At 45.1% G+C, this 24,524-nt stretch overlaps 1 protein-coding gene across 1 annotated transcript in view; it reads right to left on the minus strand.

The window, feature by feature from the left end:
* LOC124716667 (activating transcription factor 3) overlaps window positions 1-24,524 on the minus strand; it is a 537,090-nt gene that overhangs the window by 418,102 nt on the left and 94,464 nt on the right. The gene's annotated exons all lie outside the window — the stretch shown is intronic.

The raw sequence follows: 24,524 nt of genomic DNA on the forward strand, positions 1-24,524 counted from the left end.
CATCGAAATATTCATTCAGGAAATTAAAGACGTCGGCCGTGCGATGTGGCCGGGCACCATCTTGCATAAGCCACGAGGTGTTCGCAGTGTCGTCTAAGGCAGTTTGTACCGCCACAAAGTCTCGAAGAATGTCCAGATAGCGTGATGCAGTAATCGTTTCGGATCTGAAAAATGGGCCAATGATTCCTTTGGAAGAAATGGCGGCCCAGACCAGTACTTTTTGAGGATGCAGGGACGATGGGACTGCAACATGGGGCTTTTCGGTTCCCCATATGCGCCAGTTCTGTTTATTGACGAAGCCGTCCAGGTAAAAATAAGCTTCATCAGTAAACCAAATGCTGCCCACATGCATATCGCCGTCATCAATCCTGTGCACTATATCGTTAGCGAATGTCTCTCGTGCAGCAATGGTAGCGGCGCTGAGGGGTTACCGCGTTTGAATTTTGTATGGATAGAGGTGTAAACTCTGGAGCATGAGACGATACGTGGACGTTGGCGTCATTTGGACCGCAGCTGCAACACGGCGAACGGAAACCCGAGGCCGCTGTCGGATCACCTGCTGCACTAGCTGCGTGTTGCCCTCTGTGATTGCCGTACGCGGTCGCCCTACCTATCCAGCACGTTCATCCGTCACGTTCCCAGTCCGTTGAAATTTTTCAAACAGATCCTTTATTGTATTGCTTTTCGGTCCTTTGGTTACATTAAACCTCCGTTGAAAACTTCGTCTTGTTGCAACAACACTGTGTTCTAGGCGGTGGAATTCCAACAGAAAAATCCTCTGTTCTAAGGAATAAAGCATGTTGTCTACAGCACACTTGCACGTTGTGAACAGCACACGCTTACAGCAGAAAGACGACGTACAGAATGGCGCACCCACAGACTGCGTTGTCTTCTATATCTTTCACATCACGTGCAGCGCCATCTGTTGCTGAAAATTGTAACTACTGTAATTTCGAAAGTTTGTCCACCTGAAAATGTACTGTTGTCCCAAGCATATTGCAACAAACGGTGTATTTCTATCGCTGCTCGTTTAGTTTTTATTGCCGTTTCAAATATACCGGTAATTTTTGAAACACCCTGTATATGCGGCGTTCTTAAACAATACAGAGAAATCACCGCCAATTACAATGACAATCACAGGCGAAAAATTCAATTATGCGAAATTAACAACATCGTCACAAATTGAAATCGAAAGCGGCAATCGAAAAATTAACTCGTAGCAACTGGAGTACCAACACACGAATTGAAAACCTATCTCTGTAACCAGCAGTGTCTCTGGAAACAATAATGGCTACACAGGTGTTACGTGGGATGTTTCATTCGGATTAGTCTGCACTACTATTCCCTAAAACACACTGCTCAACATAATTAAAGGATCATCTTTTCGAAACCCCGAAACTGTCTCCAACTGCGAGGCAAAAGTTCGAAATTTCGGTCGAAGGTCCCTCCCTCCGTGTCGTGTGGAGGAAGCGCGGCGCGCCGCTGCCACAGCGGTGTGGACACGTGGAAGAAGAGAAACAACACACCACGTGGGCCGTAACATCATATGCGCACCGAATTTCACCAAAATTGTGACGAACGCCACTGTGGGCGTGTCACACGTCGGGAAGGTCGTCACACACCCATTCCTCTGACGCCTCTGTAATGGAGGTCAGAACCGCTACGCCCTGTCTTGAAACCAGGCTGTTTTCCAGTGAGTGGCCGACACCCCGTCCCTCGGAATCGACAACCACAGGTGTCAGTGGGTGGTGATGTACAAACATCGTCAATGAAACCAATCCTTTCTTTAGGGCGTCGATACCCACACCTTTCGCGGTCCGAAACGACAGTTGGCAGTGCGATGAGCAGCAGGGACAAGTTCTCGGCGACCAGTGGCGGCTGTGGTGTAGGAGCAGAAGAGCACCTCTGCCACCTTTCAGAGTTACTGGTTATTTTTCCTCGAATGCTGTTAAACGTAATTTAACTGCGGTAATCTGAAATACGCGGCACTAAATCTACCGTGCTTGTTACACCGCTCCGTGAAACTTGGCATCTGGATCGCGAGCACAGCTTCACTTGTGCACGCTTTAAGGAGCTTTTTGCGCATGCACAACTGGCGTGACGCAATTGCCTTGCGGGCCAAATATGTGCGGATTTGATAAACGACGTGCACGGTTCGCGGCGTGCACAGCTAGCCCTCCCTATTCGACCACAAGTTTTACGTCAGTGCCATCGTGTGGCAGCACGCTGCAGCAGAATTGGCTTGGCGCAGATCCTGCTAGGCGGTAGCACATTCCTCAGATCGCCAATTCACTCACTAGACCAAGCTCAATATATGTTCTACTGACAGAAAAACCTATTTTTTGGGATTCTGAACGAGATACAGTATAAGTTTTGCATTTTATGTTACAGCAATCCATTTGAGGTCCTGAGAACAATAAAGTCTATAACTGTCGATTGTGAGACTGCAGCATTTCTTCGTGCTTCCGATGCTGCTGATCTTATGATGGGTCACATTTATATGTGCTCTAGGCTCACATTGTATCTATGAACATTAACGAAAAGTTGTCTAACTGGTTTCTCTGATATTCATTTAAATGTGGGATCGACGATGGCGTACTTTGGCCTCTTATGGTTCTCAGCGCCTCACTTCTATTGCAGTCAAGTGATGATGTTGGTAGACGGCAAAACTTGAATTTAATCATTTACACAAACGGCAGTTTGTGTTTGCAGTTGGTTGTTTACTGTGCACCAATCTGATTTCGTGTGTAGTGTCGACAGAGAAGAAAAGTAGCAGGAACAATTAGCGGCAAAGGAAATAAGTCTTCGCAGACCAATCCATTGACTGACAGAGTGAAGAAATCAAATAAGCGTGACTAGAAGCGGACGAATAACTGTGTAATAACCGTAAATTGCTGAGTGAGTGCAACGTAAGAAGGTCTGATTTACAGCCAGCAAGTTGGTTCCTTAACTATTACCTGTGTTACAGATACTGTATATTTGTCCGGAAAAATAGAAAAGCACAAAAACTCCCACATACACAAAAATTCGAAACGGAGAATGAGGAAAACTTAGACGTTATTTCGTTCTCTACCGAAATTGTACTTAATTATGTACAAAATAACAAAATTTTTCCGCAAAACAGACAAGTTACTACCGTTATTATTATTATTATTATTATTATTATTATTGTCAATAGTTGTAGTTGTACAGCGGTTGCTATTAATATCGCACTCTCATATTTATCTGAATCTAAATATATACCAACTGTTTGGTGACCTTTGACACTGCTCTTGCCCCCCAGACGTTTCAACATATGTCTAAGGAGACTGCTGGAACCCCGTTGAATGTGATCGCATGTCTCTGGAGCGCAGGGTGACTGGAATTTGCGCTTTTATGTACACGTTGAAACCACTACGGGCCGTTCACAACCGTTGAACGAAATGTGAAGCTGATCCCAAGGAGAAGTCTTATCGTTCAGGCCCCCTCTGGCGTGACCACAGGGGTGCGTGACACTGACACGTGCGTGAACAAAGCGGCAAAGGCAGCCCCTGAGATGACGCAGTCCGGCAACTCGCAGACCATCTTTATTGAGAGTTTTGAAAACGTGCCTCTACAGAGACACGCTGCCGAGCACTCCCAGACGCCTACAGGCAGGGCTGTCTGCGTGCCAGGACTGCTTCGCAGGTTGCCTCTATAAGGGCGCATTTTTAAAATTCTCAATAAAGGCAGCCGGCTGGCACCGAGGGTCTCGCCGAACTGGTAAAACTTACAGGGACACTTTGCCCCATTTTATTCGTGCATGTGTCAATGTAGCACACCCCCTCTTCCTCGTCTTCGACCGTGAAATGTATGGGAATCGACGTCCCAACGGATGGGGTGTTTCAGTGCTGTCCTTTATACCACCCCTGAGACCTTTTGGTGGCGATTCTGAGCGACTGTCTGTTCAAAATGTTTTCCTCGGCCATCCGTAAAAAAAGCGCGTGATTTCAGCGCTGTGCTTCGCGGTCGGGAGGCGTGCGGGTGCGAGGCGGTGTGACGGCGCTGGCCAGGGCTGGCGTGCCAACGTGACACCATCAACCCGCTTCACACGTCACACCGACCTCTGACCTGTGGACACAGGCATCTTCCACCCAAAAATGAGATGAGTACCGTCGCAATGGGAGACAATCACGGGATTTCTAAAAAGTTAGCCTCTAACTGTGATTCACAGTGTATTTACTGCTACTCCTCAAACACCACGTATATCAAGACACGAGTCCAATTTTTACTACAAGTTTACACACGTACTGCAGCACGAACGTCTGCAACATTTGCAAACGGCCAAGATTCACTAGGATTTCAGCTCCATGGAGTTTCCAACACGTACTGTACGACTGCAAGACTCACCTGTAACAACAGACAAACAATGAAACCATTATTAAGTGTCACTCGTGAGTTACGCAGGATAGCTGTACACAAAATTTTACAGAGCGATACAAGCCATTACAAATTATTGGAAGATTTCTTGCTGCTTTAATCAACACCGCTGATAAATACATGATAGTAAACGGGTTACCTCTTGAGGAAAAATGATCTTCAGAAATCTGACACGCATCCGTTCCTGGCAGACCTATCCGATATCGGTTTGAAGCGAGCCAGAACATGCAATGGGTATTGCCTTTAGCAGGAAGGATGTGTCCAGTGTTATTTGCTGTGTAATACCAGGACAACACACTTAAAAAAAAAAAGTTTGCATCTTTCCGGTTCCCAGAATTCCTGAACATAGATGCTGATTGTGGATACTGTATCACAGACACAGTCCCTTCGGCTGTCGCAGATTCGAACCCTGCCTCGGGCATGGATGTGTGTGATGTGCTTATATTAGTTACGTTTAAGTAGTTTTAAGTTCCAGATGACTGATGACCTCAGATGTTAAGTCCCATACTGCTCAGAGCCATTTGAACCATTTTGAAGATGTCACTAAACCCGCACAAAGATGTAAACAACCATGCACGATGCGTGCCAATTAGGCGGAGGGCGTCCCACGCCCGATCAGTTCCAGTCGTTCCACCAGAAAGGAGGTACACGGCTCGTGTTGTCTGTAGTCCAACCATGGCTAGACGGTCAATACCGCGGTTTGATCGCGTCCGCATTGTTACATTTTGCCAGGAAGTGGTCTCAACAAAGGAAGTGTCCAGGCGTCTGGGAGTGAACTAATGCAATGTTGTTGGGACATGGAGGAGATACAGAGAGACAGGAACGGTCGATGACATGCCTCGCTCAGGCCGCCAAAGGGCTACTGCTGCAGTGGAAGAAACCTACGGATTATGGCTCAGAGGAAACCTGACAGCAATGCCACCATGTTGAATAATTCTTTTCGTGCAGCCACGGGACGTCGTGTATCTACTCAAACCGTGCGCAGTAAGCTGCATGATGTGCAACTTCACTCCCGACGTCCATCTTTGCAACCAGGACACCATGCAGCGCGGTACAGATGGGCCCAACAACCACCCAACAACATGCCGTATGGACCGCTCAGGATTGGCATCACATTATCTTCACCCATGAGTGCCGCATATGCCTTCAACCAGAGAATCGTCGCAGACGTGTTTGGAGGCAACCCGGTCAGGCTGAACGCCTTAGAAACACCGTCCAGCGAGTGCAGCAAGGTGGAGGTTCCCTGCTGATTTGGGGTGGCATTATGTGGGGCCAACGTACGCCGCTGGTGGTCATGGAAGGCGCAGTAACGGCTGAACGATACGTGAATGACATCCTTTGACCGGTAGTGCAACCATACCGGCAGCATATTGGCGAGGCATTCGTCTTCATGGACGACAATTCGTGCCCCCATCGTGCACATCTTGTGAATGACTTCCTTCAGGATAACGACATCGCCCGACTAGAGTGGCCAGCATGTCCTCCAGACATGAGCACTATAGAACATGTCTGGGATGGAATTGAAAAGGGTTGTTTACGGACGACATGACCCACCAACCACTCTGGCGGATCTACGCCGAATCACCGGTGAGGAGTGGAACAACCTGGACCAACAGCGCCTTGATGAACTTGTGGACAGTATGCCACGACGAATACAGGCATGCACCAATGCAAGAGGATGTGCTACTGGGTATTAGAGGTACCGGTGTGTACAGCAATCTGGACCACCACCTCTGAAGGTTTCGCTGTATGGTGGTACAACATGCAGTGTGTGATTTCAGGAGCAATAAAAAGGGCGGCAATGATGTTTATGTTGATCTCTATTCCAATTTTCTGTACAGGTTCCGGAACTCTCGGAACCGAGGTGATGCAGAACTTTTTTTATGTGTGTATTCTGCCATTAACCACGGAAACAAAACGCTCATCGTGACAGTGGCAACATCTCAAGCCGGGATTGCGCCATCTTCACTTTCCTGTTGTTATTGTTGTCGGAGAACATGGAGCCGACACCGTCGATTGAATGTGCTTGAATGCGCGATAAGAAAGGCAGTGTGATTTTGTTTGTGTGTGTGTGTGTGTGTGTGTGTGTGTGTGTGTGTCAGCTAGCAAGTTCTAATTCAAAGGTTATGCGGCGTTAGTTTTGGTTTTCCCCTCCCCTACTCTGCATTCACTATTCACCATCTTTACTCATCCCGACGTTCACTATTTAGATCTTGAACGCCATCGCTACTCTTTCATTGCACTGACATATTAAATAAATACATTAATATGAAAAAGGAAATCAGTTAGTAATGTTCCGTAAAATTCATTTGGTCACGAACTTGGCTTTGGGTGTCTGAGGCAGTCTACAGGCGACAACTGAATGTCGGAAACACAGATAAATATTATATGCGACTTACGCAGACATTATTCGTGCAGAAGATACTAATATGTCGGAGTGTTTGCACGGGAAAACATTACAGTAACTACATTAACTAAAATAGCGCTAAACAAAATATTGATGTATCACAACACAAAAATTTGTTAACTCCTTTTTTGGGTAATGGAATTATTACAATGTTTTCCTACGTAAGCACTGTGTCACTTTTGTGTTTCCTGTACAAATAATATCAGTGTAAGTATCACATCATGTTTATATGTGTTTGCGACATTCAGTTATCACCTAAGATGGCCTGAGAAGCGGAAAGCCAATTCGTGATCAGATCAAAAGAATTTTGCAGAACATTGCGAGGTGTTTTCCTTTTTAATATTATTATTATATCCTGCAAACTACCGACGCAGAATTCAGTTAATGAAATAAATAAATATTAACATAAGCAAACGGCATGATGCACACACGACAAACCACAGGAGTGAAAACCAAAAGTAGGGCATAAGTTGGCAATACCAGTCACATAAGAACACGCAGACATACGTTTAGCCTGAAGTATGGAAACAAACAGTAGTGGAGCTAGCTATTTCACATCAAGAAATGTAAAGTGCCGCAAACCGATATGCATCGTTAAGCTACGGCAGTGAAAAATCCATTGGTTTGTTGAAATGTGCTCACTCAGCTAGTGGAGATTGTAAACTTCCTCCGAGAATTGGGCAAACGAGATATGCTCTTGTTGGGTACAGAAGTACGTTGGCTATCACCTGGAAAGGTTTTGCATTGAATGCACGAGATTCAACAAGAAACTGCTTTGTTTCTGGAATGCACGAGAACAGGAAAGGAGAAAGAGGAGCATGCCAAAATAACAGATAATGTAACTTGTGAAATTCTTTGTAGAAGTAAATATGCTTAAAATGGCTTATGAATATGTCGAAAGCGCAAGATAAAGTTGCCGGTTGTCTTCGCAGACTGGAAGTTAACTAACGCAGGGCTGAAGTTCAAGACATTTTAACGTTCCCAGAACTGATAGTCATGCTCGACGTCAACAGTGAAAAATGCTCATTCACACATCAAGTAAGTCAGCACTTATCAGTTACAAATTCTCTGAGTAACTGCCTTCCTGCAGTGGGCACCCGACAAGTAAATCCCTGGGTGGGAGAGGTTTTCAGTGGATGAAGGAATATTTTCAGATAGTGCAGTTCAAGCCAAAGCATAATTTCTTGGACTAGGAGAAGAGAACACACTGATAATAGATGTTTCTAAAAATAGAACTTTTTTGAGAAAGTTTGTTGACGAGTATCTATTATTATCAGAAAATGTGTTAAGAATATTAATTTTATTCCCGACAGTGGATTTGAATTGAAACTGGAACACGATTTACGGTGTGCATTGTCCGAAACCAAACAGGATTAAAAGGCCTGTCAGAAACAAGCAGTTCCAATCATCTCATCCACTTTTACATCATCTACATCGGTGCTCCACAAACCACCTTTTGGTATATGGCGGAGAATACTTTGTGCACCCATGTTACTTTCCACTTTTCCTGTTCCAGTAGCAGTTGGTTCACGGGAAGAACGATTGCATATAAGTGAATCTCTCTAGTTTTGCCTTCGTTGTCCTTTTGCCAGATGTACGTAAGAGGAATCGGTATTTCTTCGAGGAACGTAATCCTCTCGCAACTTTTAAAAGTAAATCACACCATGATACACAACGCGTCACTTCTTGTATCTGCCACTGCAGTTATTGCTTTAATATACCTAAAAAATGTCAGTTTTATTTGTTTAACGTCAATGAAATATCTTTAGATACTAAACTCTGGGGAGGGATTAGTTTCTATACTTCTTCCATACTCTTTCAGTGGTAATGGTATCGGAAAGGTTGGGAACTGCTGTTGCATGTAAAAAAGTTAAACGGGACTGGTGAAAATAAAAGAACTTCTTGTAGTTTTGGAGATGTATTTACAATATCTTCAACATGAATAAAGCTATCGCCAGATGAATTTTCACTCTGACCGTAGCGTGTGCTGATACGAAACTTCGTGGCAGATTATGTTCCAGCAAATGCTCGTGGAGCACTTCCCCGCGAAAGGAAAAGGTCCTTGGCTGGAGTCACGATTTGGCACAGTGTTTTCATCTGCCAGGAAGTTTCATAATTAAGCTGTCATTAGCACTAGTGGATTTTTTCCGAATAGAAACTGATTAACTTAGAACTACTTAAACCTAACTAACCTAAGGACATCACACACATCCATGCCCGAAGCAGGATTCGAACCTGCGACCGTAGCGGTCGCGCGGCTCCAGAGTGAAGCGGCTAGAACCGCTCGGCCACAACGGCCGGCTGATTATGTTACAGCAGTTGTATTTCTCATTGATGTCGATGACTACGACGACGACGACGACGACGATGATTATGATGACGATGATGAAGATGACGACGAATGGTTCTTCGTTACTCGGTGTAATCGCTTCAATGAGAAAGACCGATCTCAGCATGCTTCCGAGTAGGACATCTATTATTTACTGTCTGTCGCACGTTGATTTGTTTAAAGTAGCAGTTTTCCAGCCGGATGTCAATGACGATCATGATGATGATAATAAGGAGGAGGAGGAGGAGGCGGGGTGTGCTCGTTGCTGGGTACAGTTTACTGGCTGCACCCAGCATGCGTCCGTGTAGAGCGTGCAGCTTTCAGACCAAACAGAAGCTGCACAGATCACGTTCTAAGCTGGATTTCAGAACAGTCTTATAAGTAGGGCGTCCACAGCTAAAATTAATATCCATCCTGAAAGGAACGCTCAAAAAAAATTAGAATATACTAAGGTGAACAAATTGAGATTCAAATTTATTGTCTGCCGTTTGTCACATGCTGATTCTTTTAGAGTAGTTGTTTTCATCCATCATGTCGATGACAACGATGATTACGAAGTGTGTACTTGTTGCTGGGTGTAATCGTTTCAGTGAAAAAAGGCTGGTCCCAGAATGCATCCCTGTGGAAAATGTACCATTATTGCTGTCTGACGGATGCCGATTCCTTTAGAGTAATTGTTTTCCTCCTTGATGATGACGATGACGCTGGTGATAAGGGGTGTGTTCGATGCTGAGTATAATGGGTTCAGTGAGAAACACCGGTCCTGGGACGCATCCCCGTGGGGCATCCATTATTATTTGCTGTCTGACGCTGCGAACACGACAGATTGTGGACTAACACACCTGAACTAGAAAATCGCTCCGCTTCGACCATACTGCGCCGCCATAGGAAGGACGCTGCTCGCGCTTCCCGTTAGGTGTGGTGGGAGAGACAGAGAGAGAGAAAGAGAGAGAGAGAGAGAGAGAGGCATGAGAGGCGAGCAATCTGCCAGTGCTGGCGAGTGGGCCCCGGGCGGCCCATTTAGCGCAGCCCAGTCGAACCGGCTCGGCCCACAAAGATAAAGCTCTTTCTCTCTCCGTCTTTCTCTCCATCTCTCCCTCCTCTCGCCAGCTTTTAACGGCCTGGGAACGCGTCCAAATGAGCCTTCCGCTTCCTCCGGGTGTAACTGACGAGATCGTCTGTCTTCTCTCCTCTCAACCAAATGAATTAAAGGGAGAACAGCGTGTGTTTTAGGCGCGGATATGCGGCCCTACCACCGCCTCCAGATGCATAACGCGTTCTCCCACTATTCAATTCGTACGGGGTACAGACGAAATATGGACTACGAATTCTTATGCAGACCTGTTCGGCAATGCCTGTCACTTGCGACGAGGGAGACTTCTACAAGTGGCTCATTGCTGGTGATGTTTCGTGCATCAAACGGTACATAAGCTCGACGAGACATTCTGAGACCATTCGAGTTGGGTGCGTGACGCTGCCCTCCCAAAGCCGCCACTCTCTCCCTGTATGCACTGTGTACTCGGAGTAAACCTAAACAATCACTGCTGGTCGCGTCTTTCTGCATTGCCCAGTCTCAACAGAATGCGTCGGTTTGTTTCCCATTACAATCAAAAGTATTTTTAAATCGGAATTTTACGTGCCCATTCGATACAGCGCTCCCAAATCAGCCCGATATCCGTTTTCTCGCTGTCTGTTAAAAATGACAGTCAAACACAAAGAATGAAAAGTAATCCAACAGCGACTAACTAGCGCTGCATGGCTGGCGCTGGCGGCCAGGGCAGAGGTTGTCGCCGCTGAAGTGCTCCTTACTCTTCGTGGTTTCCTGCCCCTGTTTGGGGGGATTGGACGTCGAACAGGCAGGAGAGCCACCACACGACATTTTAATTTCAACTGTCTGTACTTTTACAAATAAATTCATAAAACTTTGTCAGCATGACCAGGAAGGATTCAGGAAGTGGAAGTTCAAAAACATAACAAATTAAATTTTTTTGCATGTGAAATTTCATCATTTATTCACTTACTACTGGCTCTATTTGTTGCTATAGGGACACTATTCTTCATGTTGTATAGCTAGAGAAGGCCGAAATGCACGCGTTAAACTCAAGCAGGTTGGCGTGAGGTCTGAAACAGGGTACGGAATGAATGCTATAAAGAAAAGTACGTAGCTGCTGCAATACTTAACTTTAATCCATCATTTGTATACATCGTTCTTGATGAGACATGCTTCATACGATAACTATCAATTGCTATGGCGCCTTGCTAGGTCGTAGCCATTGACTTAGCTGAAGGCTATTCTAACTATCTTCTCTGCAAATAAACGAGGCTTCGTCAGTGTTGCATCGCTAGCTAAGTCGTCCGTACAACTGGGGCGAGTGCCAGTACGTCTCTCTAGACCTGCCGTGTGGCGGCGCTCGGTCTGCAATTAGTGACAGTGGCGACACGCGGGTCCGTCGTATACTAATGGACCGCGGCCGATTTAAAAGGCTACCACCTAGCAAGTGTGGTGTCTGGCGGTGACACCACACTTCATAAGTAACACAGATTCTTGGATGAATTTTCCACAGCATACCAAATCTATTAAAAACTATGGTAAAAATTCAGATAATTAACTATAAAATTTGAATTTTTTCTTAACATGAAATTTAAAGTGTAACAGCTCATTCATTTTTTCATAAATTAAATAAATTCTAGAGTTTCATACTCCCGTAAGTGTGATTTGTATGCTGTGCAAAATTCATGACTCCTTCCTGGTCATGTTGACAAAGTTTTATGAATTTAGTTGTAAAAGTATTCTAAGTGGAAATTAAGATGCCCTGTGGCGTCTCTCCTGGTCCAAGTCGGCCAGCTTGACGTCGTATCCGCCCTTAAAACAATACGATAAAAAGAATAGGGCAATAGATTAATGTCCTATCGCTCTTTTTAAAAAATAATTTTCTTGCAACGGTATAGAAACCGACGTTTTTTGTACATAAAGGGCGTCACATGAAAGACGTGCTGAGCAGCTTTTGTCTGGGATGACACCCACACAGTGCAAAAAAGAAATTGCAAATACCTCCCGAAACAGCAGAGAATATGCGGCTGATGAGTCTTAGGAGACACACCCTGTATGCAGAGGGCGATTCAGCTGCAACACCTACGGGTTTTATGCAACCCACAACGCCTTCGAATTCCACTTGCAAGATTTTCATATTCTCTCACTCGATACGTGCAAACTATCTGTCCTACAGAAAAAATGAACAGGATCTTTTTGTACGCAATTTAGTGCAGTTAAATTATGTTGTAGGACACATTTTCATCAGAGCCGGAGTTGTCGAATTATTCAAATGAAATGTGCAAAACAGACCTTCAAACGCGATTTTCTGTGCAACTCGAAAATCGTGGCATGCTGCGAAAATTTACCCTACAGTACAAAACTTACCTACAGTAAATTTTCTACAAAAAGGTCCCGTTTATATTTGCTCTGGGACTAATAGTTTGCATATAGTGAGTGAGAGAATATGGGAATCCATACACGTGGATTTTTAAGGCGTTGCGGGTTGCATAAAAGCCCATACGTAGGGGCATGTGACTCACCGTAACTGATTGCAGTAACCCATTATAGTCCTCATTCACTGATCTCCGAAACCACAGTACGCAGCCATATTTCTGGAAGAGAGCATAATGTGAAGGCGTAGCTTAGCGGTAACCTAGGGTATTGTTTCCAGAATGTACTTTCCCTCTATAGCGGAGGGGGCGCTGTGCCTTTCGTGAGCAAGTTTACTAACAGCTGAGCTAGCCGAGCGAGATTCACGACGCGTCCCCACAGTTTTACTTCCGCCAGTACCTCATCTCCTACCTTCCAAACACCACAGAAGCCCACCTGCGAAACTCGCAGCAGTAGCACTCCTGGAAGAATGGACAGCGCGGTGACATGACGTAGCCACAGCCTCGGGATTTGGTTCCGGAATGTATTTTCATTCTGTGGCAGCGTGGGGGCTGATTTCAAAACTGTGGGTTGTGGTTGGATACCTCAGTTATTGGTTGCACTTGCCTGACAAAGTTAATGGTTCAAATGGCTCTGAGCACTATGGGACTTAACATCTAAGGTCATCAGTCCCCTAGAACTTAGAACTAGTCAAACCTAACTAAGGACATCACACACATCCATGCCCGAGGCAGGATTCGAACCTGCGACCGTAGCAGTCGCGCGGTTGCACACTGTAGAGCCTAGAACCGCTCGGCCACTCCGGCCGGCTAAGTTAACGGTCTCACGTTCAAGTTCGCGTCCAGTATACAGTTTTAATCTTGTGGAAAGTTTCAAATCAGCGCACCCTCTGCTGCGGAGTGAAAATTCATTCTGGAATAACGCCATACAACGTAAGCTTACTTTTTAACGGTTTTGTGGTAATACCCTGTGCATTCATTAATTAGGATGAGCAGGACTTCTACAGAAACGAAAAACTGTGATCCAGTTCTATGCAAACAACAAGAATAAAAGTGAATGATTGCAATGACAAAGCACAGGCATCATTAGACATCGTGAGAGAGCAGAATGGGACGCTCTGCGGAACTCACGGACTTAGAGCGTAATCAGGTGATTGAGCGTCAGTTGTCTCATATGTCTGTACGCGAGATTTCGACACCCCTAAACATTCCCAGGTCCACTGTTGCCGACGTGATAGTGAAGTGGAAACGTGAAGGGACAAGTACAGCAAAAAAGCGTACAGCCGATCTCGTCTGTTGACTGACAGAGACCGCCGACAGTTGAAGCGGATCGTAATGTGTAATAGGCAGACATTTATCCAGACCATCACATAGGAATTCAAAACTGCATCAGGATCCACTGCAAGTACTATGACACTTAGGTGGTAGGTGAGGAAACTTGGATTTCATGGTCGAGCGGCTGCTCATAAGTCACAGATCACGCCGGTAACTGCCAAATGACGCCTCGCTTGTTGTAAGGAGCGTAAACATTGGACAACTGAACATTGAGAAAACGTTGTGTGGAGTGACGAATCACGGTATACAATGTGGCGATCCGATGGCCGGGTGTAGGTATGGCGAATGCCCGGTGAACGTCATCTGCCAGTGTGTGTAGTGCCAACAGTAAAATTAGGAGGCGGTGGTGTTACGGTGTGGTGGTGTTTTTCATGGAGGGGCTTGCACCCCTTGTTGCTTTGCGTGGCACTATCACAGCACATGTCTACATCGATGTTTTAAGCACCTTTTCGCTTCCCACTGTTGAAGAGCAATTCGGGGATGGGATTCCATATTTCAACACGATCGAGCACCTGTTCATAATGCACTGCCTCTGGCGGAATGGTTACATGAAAATAACATCCCTGTAATGGACTGGCCTGCACAGAGTCCTGACCTGACCTGAATCCTATAGAACACCTTTGGAATGTTTTGGAACGCCGACTTCGTGCCAGGCCTCACCGAGCGACATCGGCACCTCTCCTCAGTTCAGCACTCCGTGGAGAATGGGCTACCACTCCCCAAGAAACCTCCGAGCGCGTGATTGGACGTAGGCCTGCGAGAGTGGACGCTGTCATCAAGGCTAAGGGTGGGCCAACACCAAATTGAATTCCAGCATTACGATGGAGGGCGCCACGAACTTGTAAGCGATTTTGAGCCACGTGTCCGGATACTTAGTGTACTTTAGCGATAGTGATGATGATGGCGATGATTTGATACAGAGTGATGTACTCAGTTATTTACTATGTCCTGGGCCAAGCGAGATGCGTTTTCCATCTACATAAGTAAAGCTCTTCTCATGACACAAGCGAAGGTCGTCCTGAACGTCTCACTGCTTTAGCAGCCACGGCCCGACCAGAAGCAGGACTGTTCACTGACTTAAGAAGCTAGTTACAGGGGGAACTATAGTTTGACATGGACTCTCTACAGCGTTGCAACTTTACTTTTTCACCCATACATACTAGGGGACTTGAAGAAGTCAGTTCCACATTATTTCGTAAGGCCAGGTAACTTTAACTGAATTCTGTACTACAGATCAAAGTGAAACAGGTATATGATACTAGTTTTCAACGTAGTCGCCGAATATGTACAAACAATGATGGGAAGTTCTACCTGTTGTCCATTTCCTCGACGATAGATACCCGTTCCCTGGTAGTACAGCCATTCGAGAAGAACTGTGCGAATGTCGTATTCGTTGAAATATGCGACACCTGCAAACTAGTTCTTAAGATTTGATAATAAAATGAAGCAAGGAATATACAATGATATCGCAGTATTAAGTGGTTCTGTCGTATTATTATAATGAATGATGATTAAGTAATAATAAAACAAGAATTTCGGCGGGCAGACAACAGGTTAATCCCTCCATCTTTTGTAACAGCAGTCAATCAGAACAAAAGCCGATTGGGGGACACAGTTTGTGACGGCAGCTGTAACTGGGCAGCAGCAATCCTTGTCGTTGCTGCCCCCTTCGCTTTACGACGTCATACGCCAGCCACCACACTGGACTCGCATTCGGGAGGACGACGGTTCAAATCCCGAATCAGGCATTCTGGAGGACCACGGTTCAAATCCCGAATCAGGTTTTCCGTAATCTCTGCAAAACGCTCCAGGCAAATGCCGCGACGGTTCCTCTTAAAAGGACACGGCCGATTTCCTTCCCCTGCCTTGAAGCAATTCGAGCTTGTGGTCCGTCTCTAACGACTTCGATGTCAGCGGCGCTTTAAACCCTAATCTTCCTTCCTTCCTTCCTTCCTTGTATCTTCGGTCAATGAGAAGCGAAACACAGAAAAAAGCTATGGCTCCAAGAGCCAGAAATGTTACACAGCCACACCGGCTTTCCCCGTAAATGTGTTCAAAAAGCCGCTGAAGACTTAAATCGAGCTGACTGCCAGGTGGTGACAACACCGCACCTTTGCTGCGCAAGTCCGGTGCCTTAATAAACGCGTCAGCTCGTTCCGGTACGCAGGAGCGCCTGTCTCTCTCGATATGTGGGAGTTGTGTAGCTGAGAGTAGAGTTATGGTTTTTGTTTGCGGGCACACGTGGCCGGAACCCCGGCTGTGCTAAGTGGCAGCGTGTGGACGCAGAGAGGACAAGACTAACCGCTAAGGAGACGGCGCCGAGTGCAGAACACACACACCGGGAGGGAGGGAGGGGCAGGGGGAGATGGGGGGATAGAGAGAGAGAGAGAGAGAGAGAGAGAGAGAGACGAGCCAAGTTAAGCAACACCTCTGTTCACACTGACGCAGGAGGACTTCTTCACCTCACGCCACGTGATCAACCAGTGAAAGACATTTCAGAAAGCGCGCTGGATATTATGCTGTCTAAAATCAAGCAGAGCCTGTGTACGTTCGATTGATATACCGACACAGTTGATTTGCTTTATTTTGGTTTCCGTCTACTAAGGACCCCATGAAATAACTTGTCTTCTTCCTTTTATCCTTTCTTTCTTTCCAGCTATTTTCCATTCTTTGCCTAGGTCTTTCTCTTATTTCTACTGTCTCTTTTTTTGTTTTTCCTGGAAACCCTCGTAACTTTTGACTTTTGCTCTTTCTGCTATTTCTTCCTCCGTTATTCACAGTTTCTTCCGTTCTGCTTTAACTTCTTTAATCCGCTCCTTGTATGTTTTTGGGTTTGTATAAAAAAAAGTTAATAAGACCTTTTTTCTATTCTTTTTTGATCTAGCCGTTTTAGGTGTCCATATAAAATACATGTTTTCTTTGTCATAGTGTCCAATGCTTGTTTTATTTTTTCAAACACTTCTTAATTTTCATTTGTCTTTCTCATACACTGCTCAAAAGAATTAGAGAAACATGACTTTGAACGTCTGCCATATTCATTTGAGGATTAACTGAGGACTGGGTATGTCATCAAATTATACCTTAACCTTTCAAAAATTGTAATAAATGAGGACCAGGTATATTAACAAATTATATCTTTATCTTTCAGAAATTAAGTACACAACAAAACATCATTACATACTCGACCTTCTACACAATCCCTTGATAGCAGCTCTATTAGGTATAGATCTACTACGCAGTTATGACATACGAACCAATAATATTTTCATATGTCACTATTGGCTAGTAATACAGCTGATGTCTACGGATTCGCAGTCAGCGAATTAATTCCGAAGCAGTTATATTACAGCGCTTATTAAGAAAGTACAAGAATTAATTTTAGTAAAGGTACCACACTGTAACAAAGCCGCAGCTGTCACATTCGAAGATCCTAGATTTTGAACACAGGAATTGGCAAATCAAAGTAGCTCAATTAAAAAAAAAAAAAAAACTCAGAATGTTAAAAGCAGTCTTATATCGTACATCAACGTTACAAATAGCTCAATAAACATAAATCTTTAAGTATGGAGGGGAGGGATCCGAGGTACTTAGCAGAATCATAAGGAGGTAATGCTTGTAACATATTAAGTCATTGAAATAGCACTGTAAAAACTGTCACTAACTGCAGTGATATATCCCGAGCAACAAGGCCGAAACTACTGCGCTTCCGGATGCTGTGATTGTTTAAGTGCAACAAAAGCGGGACTGGTGTAGTAAAAACCGACTGTAAAGGGCAATCCATGACAGGAGCGTACCACAGAAATTTAGTGACGAGGCACGGAGAGTTATCAAGACGAATGGTGGGGGCAAGCCGTCCAGGGACACGTTTTCCTCCACGACAATGTTTGTTTTTAGTTTATCATACAAGAATTTCACCCACACTTGGATGCAGCACAGGACGTGGCCACAGATGCTGCCTCTTTAGGTTACCAGATTTTGCCTCACTTCCCCTAATTCATTACATGGAACATAATGATTTATTCCTCTTTCCTCGAATCAGAAACCCACTGCTTGGTAGAATTCCCAGAAGAACAACGAGGTGAGACTCGAGGTAGAACGTTCCGTGAACAGCCAAAATGCATCACCGAGGTCTCCAAAAATCCACATACCATCGTGAAAAATATGTTGCATTGGAGACTAAAGATGTGGAGTAACAGCAAGTTTCAGAGTAGCAGTTTGATATTTTGGAGCTGATGAAAACTTCATTATTGTCATCGCACAGTATTTATGCAAATGAAATGACTCCAAACCATACCTGTATGAGACCAGCAAAGTCTCTGAAATCGTGTCACTTCACTTGTATGAGTACCTGCATCTGGGTTTCAGGCTGGATCCCCCATTTACGCTCGATGCCGAGATGCTGTTCCAGAACACGGAGAGCCTCGGCAACTCTGTTCGTGTGTGAGGGGGAGTTTAGACTGGGGCGGCAAGCAGCATGTCGATCGACGAGGGAGCTGGGGGCCGGCGCGCCTGACCACTGAGCACGAGACCCGGGTTCGGTTCCCGGCCTCGGTACAAATTTTCTCTCGCCACTTCAGTCTATGTAGATACAATGATATCTGTATGACACCAGTAAAGTGTCTGAAATTGTGTCATTTCATTTGTAGTTCATTGTTTACTTTCTGCCAATTTCTTCTTGTGTTCATTGCTTACTGTGATAATAAAGGTTAATTTTGCGAAATTTTTTTAAATTATATTCCAGAGTGAAACCACCTCCTTATAATAACTGGTTGTTTACTGTTTTGCAATTCTATGATGATAATGTTCAATTTGGTGAAACATTTTAAAATTACTATTTTATATTGTTCGGACTCAAAGAATTATGAGGCACAACCTTATGTTAAAGCTTTAGCACAATAAATCAAGTACCACAGTTAAAAACTGTGTTACGTCAAGAGACAGTGGACAGCGCGCAAATTATTCGGAGTAGATTCATCCAGCATCGGAGAATCAGAGCACTTGGCGACTTCCAACAAGCTTTACACCCAATTTCAAACGTTTAAGAAACTATTTCTCGCTGATAACGCCCCTTAAAATAATGAAAAGGAAAATTTTTTATCACTTACTGCATTTTTGCTGATCATGCTGTAAAACTTCTGCATCAGGAATAAAGTTTTAATTTACTACTACTTTATTACTAAGTCTATTTGCAACAAAATTTTCAGTCAATACCCACATAACCACTGAGTGCATCTGCAAAATTATGTCATTGTACGACACATAATTCAGGAAACATGACGTCATAAAAAGAGATGCGTGAAGCACCAGCATCGGCTTAAACTGGAGGGCAAATGACCCAGACTGTACTCATCCAGAGACCAGATTGTGACCTCGAACGCAGTTTACACATCATTTCAAAGCTTTTCTAAACTTTTCCTCGATTACATTTTTAACGTCAAATATATTCAAGACACCAAATCATTTGTGAAGTAATCAAAACTTTGAAGCTCTTTTATGCATGGGAGTTCCACACTGTAAAAAATCGGGGCATTAGTGGTACGTCAATAAGCAGCGTTATGATTTTCATCCAGTATTTAGGAATCTTCAAAATGATAATTTTAGGTTAAAAAAAAGACTACCAAATCAAGTACATATTCTTTGACAATTTTGTTTTAGCTAAATATACTCTCGTAAATACACTTACGTGACAAAACTCAAGGAATTCTGATTAATATCGCACCGAAGCCCTTTTTGCCTGGCGTAGGCAAGTAACTCGACAAGCCGGTGCAAGTCCCCAGCAGAAACATCAAGCCGCGCTGCCTCTATAGCCGTCCATAATGGCAAAAGTGTTGCCTGCGCAGGGTTTTGTGTACGAATTATGCCCCACAAATGCTCGGTAGGATTCATTTCGGCCGATCCGGATGGCCAAATCACACGCTCAAACTGTCCAGAATGTTCTTCAAACCGATCGCGAACAATTGTGACCCAGTGACATGGCACAGTGTCACCCATAAAATTCCATCGTTGTTTGCAATTGCCTACAAATGATCTCCAAGTAGCCGAACATAACCTATTCCTGGCAATAATCGGTTCCGCTGGACCAGAGGACCCAGCATTCGATGTAAACACAGCTGCCACCATTATGGAGCTTGACAAATCGGGTTCACGACTGCGTGGGGTCTGCACCACATTCTAACCCTACCATCAGGTCTTACCAACTGAAATTGGGACTCATCTGACCAGGACGCGGTTTTCCAGTCGCCTAGGATCCAACCGATATGGTGACGAGCCCAGGAGAGGAGCTACAGCCGATATCGCTCTGTTAGCCAAGACATTCGCGTCGGTTGTCTGCTACCATAGTCCATTGAAGCAAAGTTTCGCCGCACTGTTCTAACGGATACGGGATACGTTCGTTGTACGTCCCACGTTGATTTCTTCGGTTATCTGGGGTAGTGTTGCTTGTCTATTAGCACGGACAACCCTACACAGACAGCACTGCTGTAGATCGTTAAGTGAAGGCCGCCGGCCACGACGTCGTCCGTGGTGAGAGGTAATGACTCACACTGTGGATCTCGCAACATTGAATTCCGTAACATTTCCGAAATGTCCTACGCGTCTAGCTGCAATTACCATTCCCCGTTCAGAGTCTGTTAACCACGTGGGACAGCTTTCCACACGAATCACCCGACTACAAATGTCAGCTCCACCAATGCACTGCCCTTTTGTACCACGTGTAAGCGACACTGTATGTGTGCGTAACGGCGTCCCACGGCTTTCTCTCACCTCAGTCTACGTTATTTGTAGAGGCCACGGTGTCTTTATCGTCAGTAGGTATGTAATCTACACTCACTCCGTACAACGTGAAATAATGAACAAAAGTGAAGCGTGGTCATAAGATGTTACAATACTGGATACCGTGTATCGAGCAATACATTGAAGGCACTCCAGTACGACGCAGTGTGTGAGGGCAGAGCAGGCAGGCTGCGCACCCGGTACTTCGGCGCAGCAAGTGGGCGCTCGGCCTGCAGAAACGCGCGACGCGGCCTGAATGACAATGGCTGCCCCAATCAGCGCCGCCGCCGAGGTGTGCTCTGCACGGCGCAGCAGCCGGGGCATTCCTCTGCCAGTTACAACTTTGGAAGGTGCCTCGAACAAAATGACATCCTCATGACGACCGGGTTGGATTCCGAAAACTTCGATCATGTGAATACCCATTTCGCATTATTCTCACATCACATCTACATCGATACTCCGCAAGCCACCTGACGGTGTGTGGTGGATGATACTTTGAGTACCTCTATCGGTTCTCCCTTCTGTTCCAGTCTCGTATTCTTCGTGGAAAGAAAGACAGTCGGTATGCCTCTGTGTGCGCTCTAATCTCTCCGATTTTATCCTCACGGTCCCTTCCCGAGACATACGTAGGGGGGAGCAATATACTGCTTGACTCCTCGGTGAAGGTATGTTCTCGAAACTTCAGCAAAAGCCCGTACCGAGCTACTGAGCGTCTCTCCTGCAGAGTCTTCCACTGGAGTTTATCTACCATCTCTGTAACGCTTTCGCGGTTACTAAATGATCCTGTAACGAAGAGCGATGCTCTCCGTTGGATCTTCTCTATCCCTTCTATCAACCCTATCTGGTACGGATCCCACACCGGTGAGCAGTATTCAAGCAGTGGGCGAACAAATGTATTGTAACCTACTTCCTTTGTTTTCGGACTGCATTTCCTCAGGATTCTTCCAATGAATCTCAGTCTGGCATCTGCTTTAACGACGATTAATTTATATGGTCATTACGTTTTAAATCACTCCTAATGCCTACTCCCAGATAATTTATGGAATTAACTGCTTCCAGTTGCTGACCTGCTATATTGTAGCTAAATGATAAAGGATCTTTCTTTCTATGTATTTGCAGCACATTACACTTGTCTACATTGAGATTCAATTGCCATTCCCTGCAATTTGTTGCAGATCCTCCTGCGTGTCAGTACAATTTTCCATCGTTACAACCTCTCGATATACCACAGCGTCACCCGCAAAAAGCCTCAGTGAACTTCCGATACTATCCACAAGGTCATTTATGTATATTGTGAATAGCAACGGTCCTACGACACTCCCCTGCGGCACACCTGAAATCACTCTTACTTCGGAAGACTTCTCTCCAGTGAGAATGACATGCTGCGTTCTTGCTGCGATCTTGAAATCCGTGGTTCAAGGTTATCAGGTACACCTACTGTACATTTACATACATACTCCGCAATTCACCGCTTGGTGCGTTGCCGAGAGTACTCTATACCACTGCTACGCATTTCCTTTCCTGTTCCACTAACAGGTAGGGAAAAACGACTATCTCTACGCTTCTGCATGAGCCTAATTTCTCTTATCTTCGTGGTCCTTACGCGAAACGTACGTTAGCGGCTGTAGCCATTCTGTGGTCAGTTTCGAATGCCGGTTCTCTAAATTTAGCCAGTAGTGTTCCTCGAAAAGAACATCGACTTTCCGTATGAGTGTTCCTGGAACCTACCAGTAACAAATCTAGCAGCCCGCCTTTGAACTGCTTCGATGTATTCCCTTAATACGATCTCGCGTCGATCCCAAACACTCGAGCGGTACTGAAGAATAGGTCGCACCAGCGTCTTATGTGCTGTCTCCTTTACAGCTCGTCCCACTTCACTCCCCCCCGCCCACGCAGCACGACTCCCACGTATTTGAACGACACGACACGGCTGTGTCAAGCAGGGTGCCACTACTGCTGAGTTCCAACATCACAGGTTTGTTACTCCTACTCATCTCCATTAACTTACATTTAGAACTAGCTGCCATTCATCAAACCAAACAGAAATTTTTTCCAAGTTATCTTGTATCCTCCTACAGTTACTCAACGCCGACACCTCCCCATACACCGCGATATCATCAGATGCTGCCCACCCTGCCCGCCAGATCATTTACGCTCCTGTCACATCCCTGGCGTACTCCTTGTCTCTGGTGGAACACTTGCCGTCGATTTTGTTACTTACGTACTTTTAGAGCCTCTCGCACATCTGTGAACCTACACCATATGCTTTCGGAAGTCCTGAAATATGGAATCTGCCTGTTGTGCTTCATCCATAGTTCGCTGTGTATCTTGTGAAACACGGGCTAGCTGAGTTTCGTACGGACGATGCTTTCCAAAACCGTGCTGATATGTGTACAGAATCTTTTCGGCCTGAACGAAATTTATTGTAGAAATGCAGTATTTCTCGATTTCAGAAAATCATTTCACACGGTGTCACACCTACTTGTATTGTGAAACATAGGATCGGATGGGGCATCTAGCGACACTGTCGATTGGAATGATTTCTTGGTTTCATACCTCCTTGGGACACTCCTGACGGGTTCCTTGTCAGTGATGAACATTCGCCGTCGAGGACAACACAGTAGGTTCTGTTACTTAACAAGTCTTTCAGCCACTCACATATCTGGGAAACTATTCCATATGCTCGTGCCGGCGTTAACTGGCTGCAGTCAGATACCGAGTCAAATGCTTTTCGGAAGTCCTGAAATATGGAATCTGCCTGTTGCGCCTCCATCCGCAGTTAGTACTATATCATGTGAGAAAAGGGCAAGATGAGTTGCGCGCGAGCTGACTCGTGGACAGAACCTCCTCGGACCGAACTAAATTTATTATATAAACACAATACTTCTCGATTTGCGAAAAGCATTGACTCACTACCACAGATACGCTTATAGTGGCCATCAGTATCGGAAGGTGTAGTTCGTGTTGCGTAATAATCACCTCGCAGACAATATAAATATTAACGTCAGATTTTACACAGAGGATGCAGTTATCTATAATGAGGTACCGTTTGAAAAAAGTTGCTCAAAAGTTCAGTCGTATCTTAATAAGATTTCGAAGAGGTGCTTTAAATGTTCTGAAATGTGAAAATGTGTAGTTGTGAAAAAGAAGAAAGAGTAGTGGTTCACATGGCAGCAATGTTCGCCTCCGTAGCTGAGTGGTCGGCGTAGATGGCTGTCATACGGAACCCCGGCTTGACCGAATAGTAACTGATCAACGGCCTGGAAACTCTGCCGGGAGAGCGGTGTGCCTCTCCGTACGGCATCCTCGCGGCAGGGCTGCCAGGAGACACCCATTGGGCCTTCGCGGCAACGAGGAGGAACTTCGTTTTATGACTACAATATAAACGAGTCACAGTACAGATACCTGGGCGTAACACTTTGTAGGGATATGCAATGGAGTGATCACACACACAGCTGTGGGTAAAGCACGTCGTAGTCTTCGGTTTACTGGTAGAATAATGGCGAAATGGAACCAGTCTACCAAGGAGATTGTTTACAAATTACCTGTCGCAGAATACTGCTCGAGTGTACCAAATAGAACAGGGAATATCGAATGTATACAGAGAAGGGCAGCACAAATGATCACAGGTTTATCTGACCCGTGGCAGAGAGTCACCACTTGAAGATTAAATCGTTTGACTTGGTTTCGGGACTACTATGAGTGCCTTCATCAGAAGTAAGAAATTAAAAGTGGCCTATAACATAAGACAAAAATTACGGGAATTTTTTCCTGTAAATGTAAGTGCTGACTAACAGTACAAGAAAGAAACAGTACTTACATGTCCATATAAAATAAATATCACGCGATAAGCCCATAGTG

Source organism: Schistocerca piceifrons, chromosome 9 (assembly GCF_021461385.2).
Source record: "Schistocerca piceifrons isolate TAMUIC-IGC-003096 chromosome 9, iqSchPice1.1, whole genome shotgun sequence".
In the NCBI taxonomy this organism is placed as follows: domain Eukaryota; kingdom Metazoa; phylum Arthropoda; class Insecta; order Orthoptera; family Acrididae; genus Schistocerca; species Schistocerca piceifrons.